The sequence below is a fragment of the Tiliqua scincoides genome, chromosome 5 (genome assembly GCF_035046505.1).
Source record: "Tiliqua scincoides isolate rTilSci1 chromosome 5, rTilSci1.hap2, whole genome shotgun sequence".
Lineage (NCBI taxonomy): Eukaryota > Metazoa > Chordata > Lepidosauria > Squamata > Scincidae > Tiliqua > Tiliqua scincoides.
The window spans coordinates 116688409-116711590 of NC_089825.1; the positions used below are offsets into that span (position 1 = coordinate 116688409).

General features: G+C 45.3%; 1 pseudogene; it reads right to left on the reverse strand.

Annotated features, from left to right (window-relative positions):
- Positions 1-9597: 9597 nt before the first annotated feature.
- LOC136653378 (vomeronasal type-2 receptor 26-like) lies at positions 9598-22553 on the reverse strand (annotated as a pseudogene).
- Between the last annotated feature and the right edge of the window lie 629 nt (positions 22554-23182).

Consider the following 23182-nt stretch of genomic DNA (forward strand, 5'->3'; position numbering starts at 1 on the left):
ATTAGTGTGGAAGTCCTCTTATACTTAGCAGGTAAAGGGAAATATATTGTCCTTTCCAGTGGCTGTTTGCTGATGTCCCCCCATCTTTGTTCTTAGATTGTGAGCCCAGTTCTATCCTCCCACCCCCTACTGTGCAGCCCTGCCAAAAAGGTGAGCACTGTATCCAGCAGAGGCTATCAGGCTGCCATTACCCCTCTGTAAACCTCCTGCTCTGCCATGGATCTCCTCAGACCTGAGCCAGATCTTTAGCTGCTGCAAGTCCAACAAAATGTACAGACTGGATAATAATAATAATAATAATAATAATAATAATAATAATAATAATAATAATAATAATAATAATAATACAACTTTATTTTTACCCCTCCTTTCTCCCCGAAGGGACTCAAGGCAGCTTACAACAGATTAAAAAACATAATTTAAAACGAATAAAAACATATTAACACATGTCATAAAAACAGCAGTCAGATAAAAAATAGGTAAAAAGAGCATAGAGCAGCAGCAAATCATAAAAGAATCAGGCCTGTAAAATATATTAAAAGATGTTAAAAAAGATGTTAAAAAGGCCTAGAACTCAGAAGGCTTGTTTAAACAGAAGGGTCTTCAGGCCTCGCCGAAAGGTCTTAAGAGAGGGAGCCATTCTTAAGTCAAGGGGAAGGGAGTTCCAAAGCCTTGGTGCCACTACTGAGAAGGCCCTATTTCTTGCCGCCACCCCACGTACCTCCCTAGACGGCGGCACTTGTAAGAAGGCCTTCTCTGATGACCTAAGAGGACGAGCCGGATTGTATGGGAGTAGGTGATCTCTAAGATACCCTGGCCCAGAACAGTATAGGGATTTAAAGGTCAAAACCAGCACCTTGAATTGGGCCCGGAAATGAATGGGCAGCCAATGCAGCCACTGGAGAAGCAGACTGACAAGGTATAACCACCTACCTCCAGTAACCACATGGGCCGCCACATTCTGCACTAGTTGCAGTTTCCGAACTGTCTTCAAAGGCAGCCCCACATAGAGCACGTTACAGTAATCTAACCTCGATGTCACCAAGGCATGGATCACCATGGCCAGGTCTGCACGATCCAAATATGGCCGCAGCTGGCGCACCAGCTGAATCTGAGCAAAGGCCCCCCTAGGCACAGCTGCCACCTGGGAATCCAGGAGCAGCTGCGAGTCCAGGTGGACCCCCAAGCTGCGGATCTGCTTATTCAGGGGGAGTACAAACCCATTCAGCGCAAGCTGATAGTCCAGCACCTGCATTGAGGATTTCCGAACCAGGAGAGCCTCTGTCTTATCCGGATTTAATTTCAGGTTGTTAGCCCCCATCCAGATCCTCACTGCCTCCAGACAGTGCTCCAGGCCCTCAACCGCCACCCTGGAGTCTGGAGAAAAGGAGAGATAGAGCTGGGTGTCATCGGCATATTGATGGCACCCCACTCCAAACCCCCGGATGACCTCTCCCAGCAGTTTCATGTAGATGTTAAATAGCATGGGGGACAGAATTGAGCCCTGTGGCACCCCGCACCTCAAGGGCCAGGGTGTCAAACAGGCATCCCCCAGCACCACCATCTGGGACAGTCCCTCCAAGTAGGAGTGGAACCACCGCAAAACAGTGCCTCTAACTCCCAACTCGGCCGATCGGCCTAGAAGTATACCATGGTCGATGGTATCGAAAGCTGCTGAGAGGTCCAGCAGGACCAACAGGGACGCACTCCCCCTGTCCAGTCCCCGGTGTAGGTCATCCACCAAGGCAACCAATGCGGTTTCCGTCCCAAAGCCCGGCTTGAAGCCAGATTGAAAAGGATCCAGATAATCCACTTCATCCAAGACCCTCTGAAGTTGGGACGCCACCACCCGCTCAATTAACTTGCCCAGAAACGGGATGTTGGAGACTGGCCGATAGTTATCTAACACAGTGGAATCCAGGGAGGGCTTCTTCAGGAGGGGGTGAACCACTGCCCGTTTCAAAGCAATGTTGTGTATTTCTGATGGAGTTACTTGGAAGGTTTTCATATTCCTTGTGATTTGCTGGGAGTCTACATGAAAGCACAGAGTCTCAGGTGGGTTAGAGGTTTGAAAAAGGTTGTATGGAGAAAGATTGCCAATGGGGCCATGGCTAGCAGGATTCCTGGTCCTTGGACCAGCTTTCTTTGCCCAACCTGTGGATGCTACCACTGGGCATGGTCCCGAAGAAAGCTAAAAAAAGGTGCTTGGTAAGTGTAGACTCGTCAACCATCTTTCTTTTCCTAAATGCATTTAGATCAACTGTGGCTTTCTGTCAGAACCATGGTCAGTTAAATATACAACCTTAGATGAAGGGGTCTGAATATTCTATTCCAATAGCAGGGGAATACTTATAGAGTACAAAGTTTTCCAGTGAAAAGCGGAAGTCAGCTCCAACCTGCAGACTGGAGCAAGACGAAACTTGGGGGAGACTCACAGAGGGAGCTGTGGGCCTCCCAGACCCTCTCTGAGGCATGATGATCCCCCCCTGGTAGGGAGACAAACCCTGAGTGCCCGCAGCACCACAATAGCTGCGACACCGCCAGGGCACACCCCCCTCCCATTCCTCACGCCTGAGCTTACCCCGCCTCCTAGATCCCTCCCAGTACCTGTTGCCAGCACTTACCACCACTCCCAGAGAGCTTGAGGATCTTTGCTTTCAAGGTGACAGAAAGTGCCTGGCATTTCTGCAGCAGTTGCTTTATTTACAAATATACAGGGAGAGCTTGAGTGAAGACAAAGGAGGCTTCCTAGAATGCAGGAGCTCCCCCCACTTTTGTAGCCCCCCCAAGGAGCACCCCTCGGTATCAAGTATCTGGAGCTAGAAACTTCGCCCCATTGCTATCTTCCTTCGTCTCCCCTTCCCTATTACATCAGTGCTCTTTTGTTCACACACAATATGTTAATATTACATATTAATACAAACAAACCCACCTGGAAAACACTCCTCAGCATCTCTTAGTCTCTGGTCAGCAGAAGAGGCCAGGATGCAGCTCTGTTTTGTTTCTGTGGTTGCTGAGCAACTGGCTGTTGGAGCTCCATGTTCTTCTCTGGCAGGGAGCAGAAAGGAAGCTCCCTGTAGCTGCTCCTGCCCTGATGGATTGACAACTCCATCAGGTCTTCCTCTCGCCACAAGAGCAGGAAGAAATGATGCCCATAGCTGATGGTTCAGTTCTAGACTGAAGAGAGCAGTAGGATGGTCCCTGCCCTCTTCTAGGAATGCCGGTGAGTGACAGACACACCCCTCCACCTCTGAACTGCCTGTTAAATCAGTCAAGCCCTTGTCTTTTCCACTCCTTCCTTCTTATTAGTTGATCCTTGCTGTTCAGCTTGGCCTCAACACAATAATGTAACATTTGGGGAAAAAGATGAAAGTCAGCAGCCCAACACTGGAGGCCAAGATAGAGAAGATCTCCACAGCTACCATGTATTTTCCCTTAGTGCTTAAGTAAGATGGAACAAAAGAGATCCAAACACTGCAGAAGACCAACATGCTGAAAGTGATACATTTGACTTCATTGAAACTGTCTGGTAACTTCCGAGCAAGGAAAGCCACAGTGAAACTGACAATGGCCAAGAAGCCCATACAGCCCAAGACACAGTAGAACATAATCACAGACCCTTCATTGCATTCCAGTACAATTTCTTCAATCACTGAGTGAAAGTCAACATCTGGAAATGGGGGAGAGGTGACCAGCCACACAGTACAGATGCCTGCTTGGATGAGGGAGACGGAAAGGACAATGGAGTACGCCAGTCTGTTCTCCACCCACTTCCTCATTTGGCTTCCTGGTCTGGTGGCCGTGAAAGCCAGAACCACAGTGATGGTCTTTGCCAGCACACAGGAAATAGCCACTGAGAAGATGAGGCCAACAGCAGTTTGTCGGAGGAGACACGTCACCTTCCCTGGTTGTCCGATGAACAGCAATGCAGAAAGGAAGCAGAGAAGGAGAGACGTGAGAAGAGCATAGGTGAGGCTTCGGTGGTTGGCTTTGACAATGGGAGTGCTGTGGTGCTTCATAAACATTGCTAGGACCAGAGCTGTGGTGAAAGAAAAAGAAAAAGCCCCCAAACCGAAACAGATCCCCAGGGATTCCTCATAAGATAAGAAGCTTCTCTCTTTGGAAATACATAAATCTTGATTTTTGCTTGGATAGTTCTCATCTGTACATTTATAGCAGTCGTTCATGTCTAGAAAAAAGGAAGATACAGTCTCAAGTTTGCATATACGGCATACATATCTTGAGTGTACTGCACCTGTTCCCATTAACACAGACATAAATTTTATAGGTCTGTGATCCCAAGTAAAAATCTGCCTGCCTCAAAAGAGTCAATGATGTCCCTCCATGGTGTAGCCTCTTTTATCAACCTTAAGCAAAACTCGCCTTGTGTTGCATGCTACTTATGATACAATATAATAATGATTCCCTTGCATCTTGAGTCTACTATGAATGAATGAATGAATGTTCAGCTTCTCCAGGCTTAAGGTCTGAGGCCTCCAGTTTAAGAGAAAAGTTGAGATACTCATGCATTCACAGATGAACCAAAACAAGAACAAAAACAGGGGGGTTAACATCTGTACCAAGTACATAAGAACATAAGAACAGCCCAGCTTGATCAGGCCAAAGGCCCATCTAGTCCAGCTTCCTGTATCTCACAGTGGCCCACCAAATGCCTCAGGGAGCACACAAGACAACAAGAGACCTGCATCCTGCTGTCCTCCCTTCCATCTGGCATTCTGAAATAACCAACCAAGTAAGCAGGGGACTTATTCTGCAGCCTCACATGTTCAGCTTTCATACCCCTGCGCCTCTATTCTCCCACACTTGTTGCATCAATTTGCTTGTGGCATGATTCATTTGTGTTTGGTGGTGAATGTCAGCATACGCTACATCACATATTTCATTTGCTAGACACATATTTCATTTGCCACACTTGTTGCTATTTCATTTGTTTGTGTGGATTTATAGCCATCTGTTTGATGCATTTTAACAGCCCTTTTCCTACCCATCTTGTCTGAAATCTCTCCTTCTGGACATGGAATGCAATCATAGCAGCAAAATGGTTCTCCCTCCTTTACTTTCTTGCTGTAGCCAGCATGGCAGTTCTCACTGCATACAGAGAGAGGACGTGTCTGATTCATGAGAGAGAGAGAGAGAGAGAGAGAGAGAGAGAGAGAGAGAGAGAGAGAGAGCAGTTATAAACATGATCACATTCATCTGGAATCCTTGAGATTCTGGGGCCTTTTCATGTTCCTCACTCAATATAAGATTGTGAGTTGATCCTATACAATTGTGCATGCATAGGGGGAGGGGACAACCAGACAGCCATGGAGAGGTAAGTGAAAATTCTTTTGGATTACCTCTCTATAGGCTGCTGGCCATCAATGGATCTCCTCAGACCTATGCACTTATTAAGGCAGCACTTATTTGCCTTGGGGGCCATCAGGCAGGACGTGGCACTCATGAGACAGCAAAGACCACTTATTCATGTGGTGTTGAAAAGTGCTTTGCAGTGCTTTTACAACACCTAGCGCTGGTGCTGCCTGGCAGAAGGATTGATCCATAAGTGAATGAAGAAAAAAAAGGTATGCATACTTTGCTGATTAGTCCATAGACTATTTTTTTTATAGTTAAGGTCTGATTGAAAGGAAAAATAATTGAAATATGAATTTTTTTTTTGCCTATCCATTTAATGAGAAAAATGATAGCGCAAGATGAGTTTGTAGAGGGAGTTTAATACATAGCTATACATTAAAAATAAAGTACTTTATGGCAGCATACAACATAGTACCTACCATGGCGGTTGATTGTGGTTCAGTCTTCTTTGGCTTATCTTTATTTTGTGGTTCAGGCTAGACAAGGACATAGCATGTACAGCATGGGCCAAAGCATAGACTGCATTGTAGATGCTGCAGCTGTGGCCAGTCATGCTCATTTCAAAGAAAGGTCCAGGAAGATCCTCCAGCTTCTCCTCTCCCGTGCAAACATCCCCCTCCGTCTTACCCAGGAATGTACGTGGAAATACACATCCAAAAGCCTGCTGCCAGAAATCATGGATAAAACCATCCCCTTTTGCAGTGGAAGGGTTTCTGCTTTTTACAAATTGGTGAAATGATTTGTGATCACTGGAATGAATTGTAAAGGCAATTGCACCGTGGCGTATTTCTGTATCCCAAGTCCTTTGATAGACCAATGAAGTGACCTCTACTTGGGCTGTCATTATCCACACTTTACCTTGGGGTCTGTTTGTCACATGTCCTAGTTCAGATAAGTGTGGAAGCCATCTTAAAAACACCATGAAATGAGAATCTCCGTAGGCTAAGATCACATTGGCTTTGTTGCCCATCACGTTCTCTTGTATCTCTGCACCCTGGTTCATCATATCTAGAAGTTCAGTGACAAAAGTAATTTTGGGGATTCTTTCTATGAAGGCAAAACAGACACCACTGTGGGAAAACATGGGGACCACCACTTGCAGGAATCTTTCCCCACTGTCTTTGTCAGTAACAACGACTCCAATCCATGTCCAGCCAAAATGCAGAAGTAAGAAGAGAATCCCTGCATATTGGAAGGCTTCTTTTGGTGCCAACTGATAGAAGGGAAGTCCAGGGGTTTTATCATTCATCACTGGAGCAGAGCCATAGATGAGCTTAAACAGCAGAAAAAGAGAAGGAAGATAAGAAACAATAACAGCATTTGTGTATCACTTTCAAGTGTTCAAAGATGCAGCATTTCTTAATATGATAAGGTGAGGGCATTGTGGCTCACCCACAGCCAACTCACACATTGGGGAGAACAGAACAGATGAGTACCTAATTCCAACTCCTGTCCCTGAAGTGGTATAGTACATCAGAAATCAGACACAAGATCTTTTGAAATGTGTGTCTCTGCGTGCTCAAGCAAATATTTGTCGAGGTGCACAGACTGAAGTGTAATGATGAGCTGAGCTATTAGCTGGCATTCCACTCAGAGCTCATTTTCTGTCTGCCACGTATAGGTATTGGACACCTTTTTGAGTCAAAGTATTTATGAGTTTGGTCAAATTGTAGGGATTCCTGGATCACCAAGTTATCAAGATGCATTTCCGTCTGTTTCTATGCTTGGTCTTGGAACTGTAATCTATTGGAATCCTGACATTCACTAGAAAGAGAACACTGCTTGTTGTCCTTTCTACCACATTCAGTAAACAGACCATGATATCCTTTGGGATTGTCTTTTGTGGTAGGAGAGGGGGACCCTACCAGCTAGTGGTTCTACTGCTTTTGATTAGTCATTTTCAGTAGATAACCATGATAGTTATGCTGTGGGTACTTCTGAGTTAAGCTTTGATATTCACGTGAATAATGTTCCATCTGACAATCCTAATTGTCTTGAAATCCCAGAATCATATCTGGAAGCATAATTTATCACCGTCTCTCTCTCTCTCTCTCTCTCTCTCTCTCTCTCTCTCTCTCTCAATGTCATACCTACCTGTGGAATCTTGTAGAGATCCAAGACAGTTGCTACATGAAGGGAGATTTGGGGGTCCAGTCCGCCAATAACTGCTATTACATTACTTTGTATATCATATTTGTAGTTGGGGACAAATCTCTCCAGAGTGTATATGAGCTGCATTGTGGCATAATAGGTCCACTTTGCATTGAAATAGCTGTCACAGATGGAGAAGCCCAAAGTGACATTAGGTAAGCGCAGAGGGTTTTCATTGATCTCCTTCACAGTAAATGCCAAGGCCAGGATGTGTTGGTAATTCTTAGGCACTGCACTGGAACAAAAGTCACATTTTTTATCAGTAGTACACTTAAGTTTTGAACAATTCTCTCCTTATCATCTTATTATCATATCAGTAATTATTATTACTATTGCCCTTATTGTAGTACTTAAGTAAAAAAATTTCTTGAAGCCCACCAAATTAGACCAAAAAAAGAGGAGTCACTATATACAGCTTGGCCAACCTGAAACTGCTGGAAGCTCAGAAGACAAACCCAGATGCCAGATGTGAAGACCACACCACGAAGGATTTCACCTGGAAGAGAAGGGTTCTACGAGCTTGCAGTGGTGTCAATAGGGCTTGCATCACCTGGTGCGGGAAGCCGACGCATTACCCCATGATGGACCTCCCTCCATGCAGTGGGCAGAGCAACGCCCTCAGCAGTGGACGTGGTGATGGCCCCTGCTGGATTTTTGGCTGTAACTTTTGATAGAACAGAGATGTTTCAACATGGTTATTGCATTCTGCATAAAATCACACATTGGTTGATATATAGCATGATGGTATTATTCGAAGATACCAAGATTTTAAAAATTTTGACCAAGAGCAGTGTCACCTCCCTTTGCTCATCACCTGGTGCAGCCTGTCCCTGGCAACACCAGTGACAAATTGCCCGAGAACAATTATTGCAGAAACTCATTTGTATGCTACTATAGAGTTTTTGTAAGCCACCTTGGGCCCAAGCCAAGGAAAGACAGGATATAAATTTCAGTAGTAGTAGTAGTAGTAGTAGTAGTAGTAGTAGTAGTAGTAGTAGTAGTAGTAATATGTCATCTTGTGATAAAATAAGTTTGAAACAACATGAGGGTGGAGACAGATCAAGGCAACATTTCTGAAAGGAAAAATCCCTCCCTTGTGATTAGACCAGAATCCAAATCAGGAGGCCAGGCAGCTGCTATTAATAAACGTTTAAAACTGCAAGCAATCCTAGCCATGACATTTCCATGCCAAATCTGCTTTGGCTCTTAAAATGGTAACAATCAAACAATCCACTGTTCTGATGCTGCACCCTTAGGAAAGACAAAGTGAAAATGATTAACTCCTTACACCATTTCTTCATGCAGTGCTGGTGGAGGCAATACAGTACTGTAGTTTGGGGTCATCTGCAAATGTGGCCAACTCACAGTAGATTCTTAACTCCAAATCATTGGTTTTGACTTCAGTGGCACTTAGTCACAACTAACTTTCTTTGGACAGAACCCATTTACTTGGAAATCAGTCTCATTGCCAATCAAGTGACAGCCTGCTTCCAGGGTGCAATCCTAACCAACTTTCCAGCACTGACGTAAGGGCAATGCATCTTTGAGGAAAGGGAACAAACATTCCCTTACCTTGAGGAGATGCATCCATGACTGCCACTCAACTGCAGAATGCATCACGTGCCCCACTGGCACAGTTATATCAGCTGGAAAGTTGGTTAGGATTTGGGCCCGTCTCCATCCCACTGACTTTACCAGACTGAAACATTCAGGGCCCAATCCTATGCATATCTACTCAGATATAAGTCCCATTGTGCTTGTTGGGGCTTACTCCCTGGAAAGTGTGTATAGGATTGCAGCCTCAGAGCCCAATCCTATGCATGTCTATGCAGAAGTAAGTCCTATTACAGTCAACGGGGCTTACTCCCAGGAAAGTGTGGCTAGGATTGGAGCCTCAGAGTCCCATCCTATGCATGTCTACTCAGGAGTAAGGCTCATTAGAGTCAACGGGGCCTACTCCCAGGGAAGTGTGGATAGAATGGGGCTGTCAGTCCTGCTGACTGCACAGACAGTGCATGCTCAGGAGGCCACACTGCTTGCAGTGGTGAGGAAACGACGCTCTGCACATGCTCAGGGGCACTTTCGTTCGGCCACTGCGACGTACATTCCAAGCCTGGGGAGCCGCAGCTCCAAGGAAGGGGGAACGGGGCGCCCTGCCATTACCATGGAGATGGAGGAGGCGTCTGCGTCGGGCGGCGTGGCGCAGGGCGCGCCCCGGGAGCGCCAGCATGGCCGAGGCTTCCGAGGCGGCGGGGCTCGCTCGGCCCGCCCTCCACGCCGCTCCTGGCCGCTGCGTAGCCTTGCGGGGCCGCCGAGCAGGACGAGCCCCGCTCCGGCTCCAGCCCGGGCCGGGCGCGCACTCGCGCCTGGACGCACGCGACGCCGCCCCGGGGAGGCGCCCCTCCTCGCCCCGCTCGCCCGGCGCTTCTGCGGGTGCCCCGCGGCACCCTGCAGGACCTGACTCGTCGTCATCAGCACCGCCGGCCGGGAGCAAGAGCGGCACGTGCGCGGCAAGATGGCGGCCCCGAGAGGCAGAGGCTTTCGACCTGGTCAGCAGGGATGGCCTCTTCAAGATTCTCCCCAAGATTGGATGTCCACCCAGGCTCCTCAGCATCATCCGATCCTTCCACAAGGACATGAAGGGCACTGTTGTCTTTGATGGCTCCACATCACACCCCTTTGACATCCGAAGCGGCGTGAAACAGGGCTGTGTTCTTGCACCAACCTTGTTTGGGATCTTCTTCGCTGTCCTGCTGAAGCAGGCCTTTGGAACTACAACAGAAGGCATCTATCTCCGGACCAGATCAGATGGAAAGCTCTTCAACCTCTCCAGACTGAGAGCAAAGTCCAAAGTCCAGCTGAAATGTCTGCGTGACTTCCTCTTTGCCGACGATGCAGCTATCACTACCCACTCTGCCAAAGATCTCCAGCAGCTCATGGATCGTTTTAGCAAGGCCTGCCAAGATTTTGGACTGACAATCAGCCTGATGAAAACACAGGTCATGGTTCAGGATGTGGACTTACCTCCCTGCATCACAATCTCTGCACATGAACTGGAGGTTGTCCATGACTTTGTGTACCTTGGCTCAACGATCTCCGACACTCTTTCGATACCGAGCTAAACAAACGCATCGGTAAAGCAGCTACCACGTTTTCCAGACTCACAAAGAGAGTCTGGTCCAACAAGAAGCTGACGGAACATACCATGATCCAGGTCTACAGAGCTTGCGTCCTGAGTACACTTCTGTACTACAGCGAGTCATGGACTCTTCACTCACAACAGGAGAGGAAACTGAATGCTTTCCACATGCGCTGCCTCCGACGTATTCTCGGCATCACCTGGCAGGACAAAGTTTCAAACAACACAGTCCTGGAACGTGCTGGAATCCCTAGCATGTATGCACTACTGAAACAGAGACGCCTGCATTGGCTCGGTCATGTTGTGAGAATGGATGATGGCCGGATCCCAAAGGATCTCCTCTATGGAGAACTCGTGCAAGGAAAGCGCCCTACAGGTAGACCACAGCTGCGATACAAGGACATCTGCAAGAGGGATCTGAAGGCCTTAGGAGTGGACCTCAACAAGTGGGAAACCCTGGCCTCTGAGCGGCCCGCTTGGAGGCAGGCTGTGCAACATGGCCTTTCCCAGTTTGAAGAGACACTTGGCCAACAGTCTGAGGCTAAGAGGCAAAGAAGGAAGGCCCATAGCCAGGGAGACAGGCCAGGGACAGACTGCACTTGCTCCCAGTGTGGAAGGGATTGTCACTCCCGAATCGGCCTTTTCAGCCACACTAGACGCTGTTCCAGAACCACCTTTCCGAGCGCGATACCATAGTCTTTCGAGACTGAAGGTTGCAACTAGACTAGACTAGACTAGCTGGTGGAGGCTCTTCTGTGAAGCCAATGGAACTGGACATGATGAAACTCTGAGAAGCAATGCTACCAGTGATGAGGTCTCCTGGCTCATGATACTTGTGAAGTGGAGGATGTGGGTCACGGACCCTGCATTTAGCAATACAAGCCTTGCATACCATGTGAGGAAAGAGCAGCAGCATTGACGTCACCAATATCGCCATTCTAAGCATAAGTAGTAGCTCTAGAGATGTTCTATTATTGTTGGGAATTTATATATCACCGTTCAACAAAAAAGGTTTCCATGAATTTGTTTACATAACAAAGTGTTAGTGGCCACCTCAGGTATCCCTGCATTTTTTTGGCCATATGTATTTATACCTTCTTTGTCAGTGATGGAAGAGATGACTTCCATACCACTAGGAGTTTGACAAGCATCAACCATTTTGGTAATTAAAGGGGAAGCAGTTCTTAACAGAGAATTATCAGAGGATCTGCAGGGGAAAACATGTTTGTCATATCTGAACTGAACTTCTCCACTGAGTTCAGTAGCAAATGACACATAAGCTTAGAATGATGTACAGCAGGAAAAGAAAAAAAATGTACAAGAATTTGGACCTTGTCCATGAGGAGACTGGACAAATTTCTGGAGGAAAAGTTCATCATGGGTTACAACAGGGCCTAGGAGAGGGGGGTAAAGGGGGTAATTTGTACCTGGGGCCAGGGTCAAAAGGGGGGGCCAGGAGCCAAAGGAGGGGGCCCAGAAATTTCCTGAGATCTGACATTTTCTTATCTGCTGGGGACACTACAATGACTGGTGATGCTGGGGACACTACTGATGCCACATGGGTGGGTAGACCTGGGCTCCAAAGACTTTTCCAGCTATCTCTACCCTCCCATCATTCTGCTTCACCCCTCCCTGCCCCATTCTGCTTGCCCATCACTACCCTCCCCCTTTGCAAAGGGGCCCAAAATAAACTTTGTACCCCCCTGATAAAATTCTTCTCAGAGGCCCTGTGTTACAAGTCATGGTAGGTATGCCCTGGTTTTAGAGGTAGGCTGCCTCTGATTGCCAAATGCAGGGGAGGGCACCAGGACACAGATTGTTTCTGTTGTCTTGTGTGTTCCCTGAAGCATTTGGTGGTCCACTGTGAGATACAGGAAGCTGGACTAGAAGGGCTTTTGGCCTGATCAAGTGAGGCTCTTCTTCTGGTCTTATGACCAGAGCCAGACAGGAAATAGACATTGTTAAGCATAACAAGACACACAGTTGGTATTAAAATGGCCCACAATCTGTTAATTTGCACCATCTTGCAGTGAGTCCTGTCTTTTCCTGGTACTTCATCCTTCTTGCTTTACACAGGCCTACAAAACTGAGGGTCAGAGAAGTTTTTCCCAAACTTTATGGCGGTTTGATATGAATTTGGGGTGCCGATTCAATTATTGGAATCCGTTTTGCCCTATCATGTCTAGTTTTGGAGATATAGTATAGCCTCATTAGTGAATGGTTCAAGTAGCTTCCTCATGAAGAAGCCATGGTGCAGGCTTCCTCATGAGGAAGCTTCTTGAACCATTCACTAAAAAGGCTATGCCATGTCTCCAAAACTAGATGTGATAGGGCAAAACGGATGCCATTGTTGGAATCAGCACCCCAAATATACCCAGGAATTGGTGTAACATTTAAGGAAGCAAAACATGTGTTGGCCTGTGTTACCGGTTCTCTGCCTTGGGGGAAACTGCTTTCACTCATTGAAAAAGCTCAAGAGTGAAATACCTAAAATGTACTCTTGCTCTGTTCACAGACTAGCAGGAGCAAAACAGCTGATTTTCTTGGGATAGAATGAAACATCTTTCCCATTTTCCTCCACCAGCCAAGCATATTTTGAGATTTTCTTACAGTAGTGATTATTGATATTATGCCAATTGCACAATGCAAGCAGCTAGATTGGGGTTTGTTTGACCTGGCCTGGAACATGAGAGTCTCCCCTCCCGAGGTGGGGGATTGGAGGAGGGAAGGTAGCTGGGCAGGCTTAAAGGGGTTCTTTTTTATTTATTTTATTTATTTTATTTTTTATTTAAAAAAAAAAAAAACAACTATAAACAAATACACATAACACATAACACAAAAACATAACATACTTCACTACACAAAAAACACAAAGGGTGTAGGAAATCATATATCATTATCATATTATATCACTAAAACTAATAAATCAATACATATGTTAATCAATTCCTCTTCTAAATTTACCTCTTAATATCATTTTTCCTTCATCATACATGTATCATATCATATCAAAGATAATATATATGTAATACAATCATCTAAATGCCCTATCATATATTTCTAAAACTTCATTTTCAAGCAAGCATAAAAGGGTTTTTTCCCTTGCTCAATTTGTGTCACTTTTCGTTGTTAATCCAAAACTTCTAAAAGTCTATCCATTTCCATCACATTCATTATTTTCTCAATTCATTTTTCATTAGTATTTTAGAATTCTTCCAATATCTAACATATAAGATCCTCACTACAATTAAAATCATAACAACTAGGTATGCATCATTTTCTTTTTCTATAATATCTAAAATAATATAACATTTGTTGCTCTAGTTAGTTTTTTTTAAAATTATACTTCCAGATCTGTTCCCACTGATCTATTTTGATATTATAGCCTATATTTTATGCCCATTTTATCATGTATTGTTTTACTGTTTCTTCTTATATCTCAAAGTCCAATAGTCCATCTTATAATGCATATATTAATGTTGATCTCAATCTTTCTTTAACATAAATGGCAACACTTTTTTTTTTCATCTGAAGCCACAAAAACTTCTCCTAATTTTTTATTCCCCAACAATGCCCTATTCATTAGTCATCACGTTTCTTTTTACTGGTCTTTCTCTCTTTTTGTCTTTTTCTTGTTGCTATTGGTGAGTGCCTCTTACTTGGTCCTCTAGGCTCTTCCCTCTCTGATTCATCTGCTGTTTCTAAATCATTTGATTTCTTTTCATCCAACTCCATTTCTGGTCTATATTCTTCTAATTCTTTTCTTCTCAATTTCTCTTCCTCCTTTACTTCCTTTCTTATCTCTTTCATCACTGTACTCAAGAAGTTTTCTGCTTTCATTGTTGAATTTATATTATATTTCTGTGTCTGATATTGAAAAAAACATACCTTCTGGAGAAAGCCATCTGTATGGTATTTGCTTTTCTCTTAAAAATTTTGTCAGGTTTTCATATTCTTTTCTCATCTTCCTCACTCTCCATGGAACATGTCTCAAAATGTTGACTTTGTTGTCATCCACCATCCGTTCCTTTTCCTATGAGGCCTTTAGTAATTTATCTCTGTAAAAGGTTCTGATGAATTTCACATGGATTTATCTTAGTAATTCGTGATTTCTAAGATAAGAAGTGCTCACTCTTCTTACTGAGTCCAATTCTTTAGATATCTCCTCCATTGGTGTATCAGCCCATTCTGATATTGATCTGACAATCCATCGTGATGTATCTTCTCCTTTCTCCTCTGGTATATTTTGTATCCTCACCACTTGAGCTGCACTATCCATCTGAATTTCCATTAACGTTGTCTCTGCATCATGCTGAGTTTCTTCTATCTCTGATATTTTAGCTTGATCTTTTCTTATCTTTTGTCCCAATCTCTCAATCTTTTGTTTATTTTCTTCTGATGTAATTTTCACCTCCATCAGTTGTCCAGTAAGATCATCTAATCATTTAGTTAAAGCATCCACACTAGCTTGAATTTGTACAGATTGGTTTGTTAGTTGCTGTACCATTGCTAACAGTTTTTCTATGTTGTCTTCCACAGTCTGTTTCCAGTCTTTCTTTTTCGGTTCCTCTTGTACTCATTTTCCAAGTCCCGTCTCTGATGCTGGCGAGCCTCGGACTTTCACTGTTTTGCCCGTCATCTTCATTCTTTCTTCCTTCTGCTCGCAATGTTCTTTAAGGCCAGTACATGTCCTCAGCGTATTATCTTCCTTCCTTCAATTATAAACACAAATCCAGTTCTTGCAATGTCTTTTAAAATTCACTAGATGTCACTAGATGTCACTGGTGCACTGTTGTTTTATTTATATATCTCTTATCTTATGTATATTTTTAGCCTTGGCAACGCCATTCCTCCATCCGAAAGAATGTCAAAACATCCAGCCACTCCTTCAGGCACTCCCAAATGATAATAACAAACCAAGGTAATAAACGCTCCAATACACAAACTTTCCAAGGACATTTGGATTTGAATTTGTAATCCACCGAAATTCAAAGTTGCAAAGTTGTAATTATATTTTCATATATCCATAGCATGCTTGGTAAATCTCCTCTATGATTTCACCTCACACCAATAAACAGCTGGGGAACCTTCCCCCCTCCTCCTCTTCTCATGGCAAGAAAACAAATCAGGCAATCAATTACTCAGTCCACGCCAGACATACACTAAGGGAATGACACTTAAGTCTTTCAACGTCTTTCCCTGCTGGGGCCTTCAGCTTGATTCAGCATGAATTCTTCACCATTGCTGCCAAGACGGCAGAATTGAAAGTCCCCTGGCCGGGCCTTATCTCCTCAGGAATCGTGCCATCACATGGAGGAGTTTGTCTCTCCTGGAAAATAATCCTCGTATCTCCTCAGATCCGCAGTTTTTGTTGTTGTTGTTGTTGTTGTTGTTGTTGTTGTTGTTGTTGTTTTTTGGGGGGGAACAGAGTGCCTTTCAAGAGCTCGAGAAAGGCACATCTGTTCGGCTGCTGGCTGCCCCCCCTTAATGGGGTTCTTAAGGTACTAGCACCAGGCACACATCCTCCTTTGCACATGTAAACAGTACTGACACAGCTACCAACCTGACACTCAATTTCACTTCCTTCTCGATCCTTGCTTGTGTGGGCCTGATCTGGCTGCCTCGCCTGCCGTCATTGCTTGGTAAGGTGTTGGGTGGGTGCCTGGGTTGGAGCATCAGGTAGACAGTGCAGGCTCAGTCCCATGGGCTGCCCCATAAGTATAGATTGGGGGAACCCCTACCTGGGGCAGGCTACCTTCCCTTCAGTCAGGGCTGGTGCCTGTAGGTCTGCTTTGCGGAATGGGCATTCCTCCTGGGTCAGTATCTGCATGGCCATGGCTCCCTCAGTTGCCCTCCACTGATCTCTCCCACCAGCGTGTTCTCACAGGGGTGTTGACCCCAGTGCCCCCGTGCACCCTCAGCCCCTTCCTCATTTCGGGTAAGGGGGCTCTGAGAGAGCCTGCTGACTGTGCGAACCACAGTGTACCCATGGCTACCCCACTTGCGGCAGAAAGCGCTGGGCCTTGGCTCACTTGGGCAGGCTCCTTGGCCACCCAGACCCCACTGGAACTGCTGTGTCATTCCCCATCTAGCATTGTGCCTTTGCGACCTGTTGCCGACCTTTCTGGTGGGTGGGGAGTACCAGGGCTCGTCTAGGCAGGCTCCTTGGCTGCCTGGGCCCTCCCCCCAATGCCTCTGCTTCTTCCTCCAGTACCTGGCATAATACCTTGTGCTGGAGAAACGTGTGACTAATGTCATCTTGGTGGGGCTGGTGATCATGTGGGGGCAGGCACCATCTTGGTGGCATCAGACATCACACAGGTGGCTGGCACCATCTTGGTAGGGTTGGTTGCTGTGTGTGTGGCCAGTGCCATCTTGGTGGCATTGGCCATCATGTGGGCAGCTGGTGCCACCTTAGTGGGGTCAGTTGCCACTTGTGCAGTTGGTGACACCTTGGTAGCACTGGCCATTGCATGGGCAACCGGCACCATCTTGGGGAGGTCTCCCACCTCACATGATCACTCCCTGCCATCTTGAAGAGGTTGTGGGTTGGATCAAGAATGGTGCTGGTAGGGGCCTCCATCCCAGCGGGTGGGCGCCCCGCTGTGTCTCTGGGCTCCCAGAGTTCTGGTGGCACAGCATGCGTTATGGTGGTTGTGACAGGCAGCACTCCATTTTGTGTATTTGAATTGCTGTTGCAAGTGGTGAATGGCCATGGTTGAGCACCAGCAGTAAGCGCCTTGGAAGATGCCCTGGTGGAGGCATGTTTGTGTGGGGATGAGCAGAATGGGGCAGATAGAGAGAGGAAGAGGCAGAAACTGGGGCAGGGTGTGTGTGTTGAAGAAGTGGCAGTGTCAAGTGGCAGCAGTGCCACTGATATCCTATCCCCATTCCTGGACTTGCTCCACCTTCCTGTGTCCACCTGGGATTGCACCAGCAAACTTGCTGGTACACGTCTGAGTAGACCCATCAAGGGAAGAGAAGACTCACCCTAGGCCAAAGGAACCAATGTTCCCAAACCCAGAGGAGACCTTTGGGACTGCATCCCCCCTCCCCCGCATCATACAGTGCTTGGTCTGATGGAACAGTTTCATTAATGGAGGGGTTAGATAGTTAATATAATTAGGGTTTAACTGTCACGTAAGTATTTGTTTAAGAATTTCATTTTATTCAAATATTCTTAAGAATTTCAGAAATCAGAGCCCCTAATATCCTCTATGCTTTTATCTAGCAGTATAACATTCACAAAAAAACAGGAAATTTGATACTTTATACCATGTTATGGTACATTTGAAATGTTCTTGCGTAATATTTGACATTACATTTTATGTCCATTTCACCTAGATGTTATCAGGCAATGTAGGGAAGCAACACAAATACAGGTGTGTGTTACATGACAACAGGGATATGTTCTTCTATCTCTGTTGTTATGCAAATAGGTTGTTAAGCAAACATTCAGCCCAATCTAGTGCTTTTGTTGTATAAACAGACACTCCCTGCCAGGCACTCATTGGCCGCACGGGCTATGGAGACAGATTGCCTCTTCTTTGTATTAAGAGCCTCTTTGCTGTGTTAAGAGACACTCTGCTTCAAGGTATGGGAGACCAATTACCTCATTAAGACCCTCTTTATTGTGCTTTGACCACTGTCGTATATGCGGTCTGTCATTAAGAGGAAGGTTGTTAAGAGATGCATGCCTGTAAATAGCAGTAGTGCATTTCAGGTAACATCTAACTTTGATTCTTCAGATGAGTTCAGTCAACAGCCCAAGAATATTAACTGTATATCTTTAAGCATTAAAAATTGTTACTACTCTTCAAAATATTTGTATACAGCTTTTCCCAAAGAAGTTCCTAAGCTGGGAAAAAAAGAAGACGTGCACAAAGTTTTGGAATATGTACACAAAAATATCCCTGGGCTGCAGACAAAAGCAAAACAATCTCATATTCCCAAATGCTATCTTCTCATTAGTTGTTCCCTACAATTCAGTTCAGGCCTCAACATAATAATGTAACATTTAGGGGAAAAGATGCAACCCAGTAGCCCAAGACCAGAGGCTAAGATAGAGAAGATCTCCACAGCCACCATGTACTTTCCTTTGGTGCTCAGGTAGGTGGGAACAAAGGAGAGCCAAACACTGCAAAAAACCAGCATGCTGAAAGTGATGAACTTGGCCTCGTTGAAACTGTCAGGTAGTTTCCTGGCCAGGAATGCCACAATGAAACTAATAAGAGCAAGGAAACCCATATAACTCAGGACACAATAAAAGAGTCACAGACCCCTCATTACATTCCAGTAGAATTTCTCCCATCACCGAGTGCATGTCCAGACTGGGGAATGGAGGACAGGTTGCCAGCCACAAAACACAGATGCCTGCTTGAACAAGTGAGCAGGAAAGAACAATGGAGTTGGCCAGTCCTTTCCCCACCCACTTCCTCATTCTGCTTCCTGGCTTGGTGGCCACGAAAGCCAGAACCACAGTGATGGTCTTTGCCAGCACACAAGAAACAGCCACTGAGAAGATGATGCCAAAAGCATTTTGTCGGAGGAGACAGTTCACCTTCCCCGGTTGTCCAATGAAGAGCAATGCACAAAGGAAACAGAGCAAGAGAGAAATTAGAAGAGCATATGTGAGGCTGCAGTTGTTGGCCTTGACGATGGGAGTGTTGTGGTACTTCATAAATGTCCCTATCACCAGAGCTGTGGTGAAAGAGAACAGAAGAGCAGACAAGGCTAACGTGATCCCCAAAGGCTCTCCATAAGATAAGAAGGTTATCTCCTTGGGAATGCAGAAAACCTGGTTTTGGTTTGGGTAGGTTTCATCTGTGCATTTATTACAGTCATTCATATCTGAAACAAAGCAATAAATAAATAAACTGGTTTTAGATTTCAAGACATGCCATAATTCTCATCAACATTCTGTGTATGTCCACCTATAAAACATTTTCATCCAAATTTGGAGCAACATTCAGTGCTAATTCTACAATTCATGGAACGCAATGGGATGATTATTAAGATCACCACTGTCATCTCTTTGTATTTCTTATCTAGGTCTCCAATTGTTTAGAGATTTGTAGGTTTAAAAAAGAAGTCTGCCTGTTCCCAAGAAGCTGTAGGAAACAAGGTGAAATCGTGGTCAGTCCAAACCTACAGAGTCTTATGGCTGTCAACCTCGCTATCCATTGCCATAAGTCCCTGTGCAAAGTTGCAAAAGTCACACCCTCATTCAGACATTACCAAGGCATGATTGATACTCTCTGGCTTAGAAAGCAGGTGACAGGGGCAAGGAGCAATACACCCTGGGTACCAAACTGGAGCGTCAGGTAAGGGGATGCAATGCTAGGCCGAGCCAAGATGGCAACTGCAGCCAATTAGTCTTTTGATCCGAATCAGGGATCACTTATAAACACTAAGAGATGCCAAGGTTGAGAAAGGGGGGCAAGGAATGAGGAGGAAGGGGCAGCAGGGGTATCATCCCACCATGCCTTCTTCCTCCTTCCTCACCTGCCCTTCCTCACACCACCTCCACCTGTTAGTGTTTTGGTGGCTTCCCAATCCAGAAGCTGCTCAAACTGTAAGAGACGGGGGCTGCGTGATCTGCCCACCACACCCTTCCTCCCCCATTCTTCACGCCGCCACCAGGTCTTAGTGTTTCAGCAGCTTTGGATCAGGAAGCTGCTGAAACATTAAGAGGCGGAAGTGGCACAATCTGCCCAGCACACCCTCCCAAAGGCTCTCTTTGTCTCCTAAGGAGGTGGAAGTGGTGTGGTGGACAGATCCTGTCACAACCACATTCTCCTCTTCCGGGAGAACCCAGAAATGATGTCATGACACCAAGATCCGCGGCCCCCAGCTGTGCCGCTGTACTTGCTATTTTTTCTAACTCTGAAGTACAGGTGGCATGCTGTACAAAAGCAAGAAAATGTGTTTCAAGCCATAACTACCATCTTGGACATTCTGAGTTCAGAAGTGTGCTCTCCCACCCACCACCCCCCCCCCCCGAAGAACCTGTTTCTTTGCAGAAATTACAGCCCCATTGTCAGGACAATTTGGCCCAGCCTGTGGAAATTTGCTATCTGAGCATGGCAAGGCCTGAAAGCCTGGGCCCTGTGTCTGTGTGTAAGCCCATGGCCAAAGTCAGGTGAAATGTATGTGTATCATATGACCCTGAACTGACCAATCAAGATAATGTAAATGAGCTGAGCCACTGTGATTATGCAGCCCCAATGCAAGTCTATGGAAGAGGGATAAGTGGAGGAAGAGGAGCAGGATGATGATTTTGAAAAGAAAGAAACTATTAAAACTAAACAACAAAGATGCCAACCAAGAAGAGAAGTGAAAATAAAAAAGAAAAATATAGAATGATGATGTCAGATACCCAACTTGATATTCTATCCATAAATCTTAATGGGTTAAACTCACCACAAAAGAGAAAGAGGATTTTCCATCAGTTAGAAAAAGAGAATAAAGACTTGATAGCAATTCAAGAAACACATATATTGAAAAAAGATTGGAAATTTCTACAAAACAAAAAATTAGGCCAACTGTTTTATATGGCAGAAACAAAAAAGAAGAAAAAAGGCTTAGCCTTATATGTTAAACCTTGGAAGAGGGATAAGTGCATCTTGGGAGCCTCTGGCCCTCCAGAGACTTGCTGGAGCCTGTGCTGGCCCTGAGATGCAACTGCTCTCAGCATGAGAACAACTGTTCGACCTGTAGCCTGAGCTGTGGGGTGAGGGTTCCCGCCACTGCTTGCTGTTTCATGTCTGTGGTGCAGTAGCAGCAGCAAAGCAATGGCCGGCCTTGCTTTGTGCAAGGCACTTTATAGGCCTTGAGCTATGGCAAGACCTTCATTCATTCTTATAAGTTCCATCTCTAATATATTCATTTATGTAAACTTATTCAATTTTAAATGTAAGTTAATTCCTTTTTTTCTGGCCCCCAACACAGTGTCCAAGAGATGATGTGGCCCTCCTGCCAAAAAGTTTGGACACCCCTGCACTAGAGTCACGAGAGAATGAGGTAATGGGGATGAGGTCATCCTCCACCTGATTGGTCAAGGGAAATATAAAAGGGAGGCTGCCATAGCCTACCCTCCTGGGTTGTTGTGAGGAGTTTGGAAGAGCGTGTGTCTATGCTGGAGTGTTTGAAGATTGTGGTTGCTGTTTTGCTTGGTGGGGGAAATCTGCCTTGCTTGTGTTTTGATTACTTCTTCGAGCTATCTTGGATCACTGTCGGTGCCAGCAGTCCACTGCACTACATCTTGGTCTAAGGGTTGTGCATGCCGCATTGCCCCGACAACATCAATGACAACGTCTTCCCTCTTCAGACAGTCTAGTGAGTCTACCATCTTTATCAAATGTATGTTGTCTACATTTAATTTTGAATCCTCCACTTCGAGCAGCAGGGACCAAACCCCTGCCTGTGGGCTGGATCCGGTGTCTGGCGCAACTTTGTGAGAATATCAGATTGAAAGATAAAATGGTGCCGTGTAGAACAGTAAGCTCTGCGCAAAAAGGGGAGGGCTTTTTTTCTTATTCAGTTGTCCACAGTTTGGAGACCACAGATTTAAAGCATACCCTGTCTCAGATGTGCACTGTTTCACTGTTTTAAAATCAGCACTTACAAGACTTCCAAAATCAATCAAAAGCCTGGAAGAATAAAATTACCTTTGCCTGGTGTTGAAAGAATACAGCTGGATATTAAGTAAGCCTTCATTGAGAGGGAATTCCATAAACAAACCTTTCTTACCCTTCTGACTTGAAATCTTCCCTTCTGGACAAGAGACACAATCATAGCAGCAAAATGGCTTCCCCTCTTTCACCTTCTTGCTAGAACCCGGGTTGCAACTTTCACTACATAAAGAAAGGGGCTGTGACTCATTCATAAATGAAAAAAAAGACAAGCCTTAATTTTCAGAGTAATGATCTTTCAAGTTACTGGAACTTTTTCATACATAAAGCTCACCAAAACAATGAAGACGACGACAAAAATAAAATCCCATTATTCCAATATTTCTCAAACTGTTTCCCACCAATTTTGGATAGGTCCCCATTCATTTCAATGGGTATTTTACTTTTATGTATTACACTTGAAGCTACCATGGTATGTGACTGCATTTGGGGAAGTGTTATAGACCTGCACTTTAACAGGCTACTATGTATATGTTTTTAACAATTATAGTTAATGGAGCTTACTCCTGAGTAAGAGTGGCTAGGATTGCAGCCTTTGGGATGTTTGGATAATTTTTTATAAACAGATCAGATTGCTGAATATCGAGTCCCAAAACCTCTGGAAACTGGCTTTGGGAAGTTGTTCCCCCCCTTAACTTTTCCATCCCATTGTATCACGATCGGCAGCATATCTCTCCTGTTTGACCAACCCAGTGTGCTTTCTCTAGCAAGGTTTGGGGCCCAATCCTATCCTATTTTCCAGCACCGGTGCAGCCGCAATACAGCCACAAGGTAAGGGAACAAAAGGTCCCATACCTTAAGGAGGCCTTTGTGACTGCTGCCC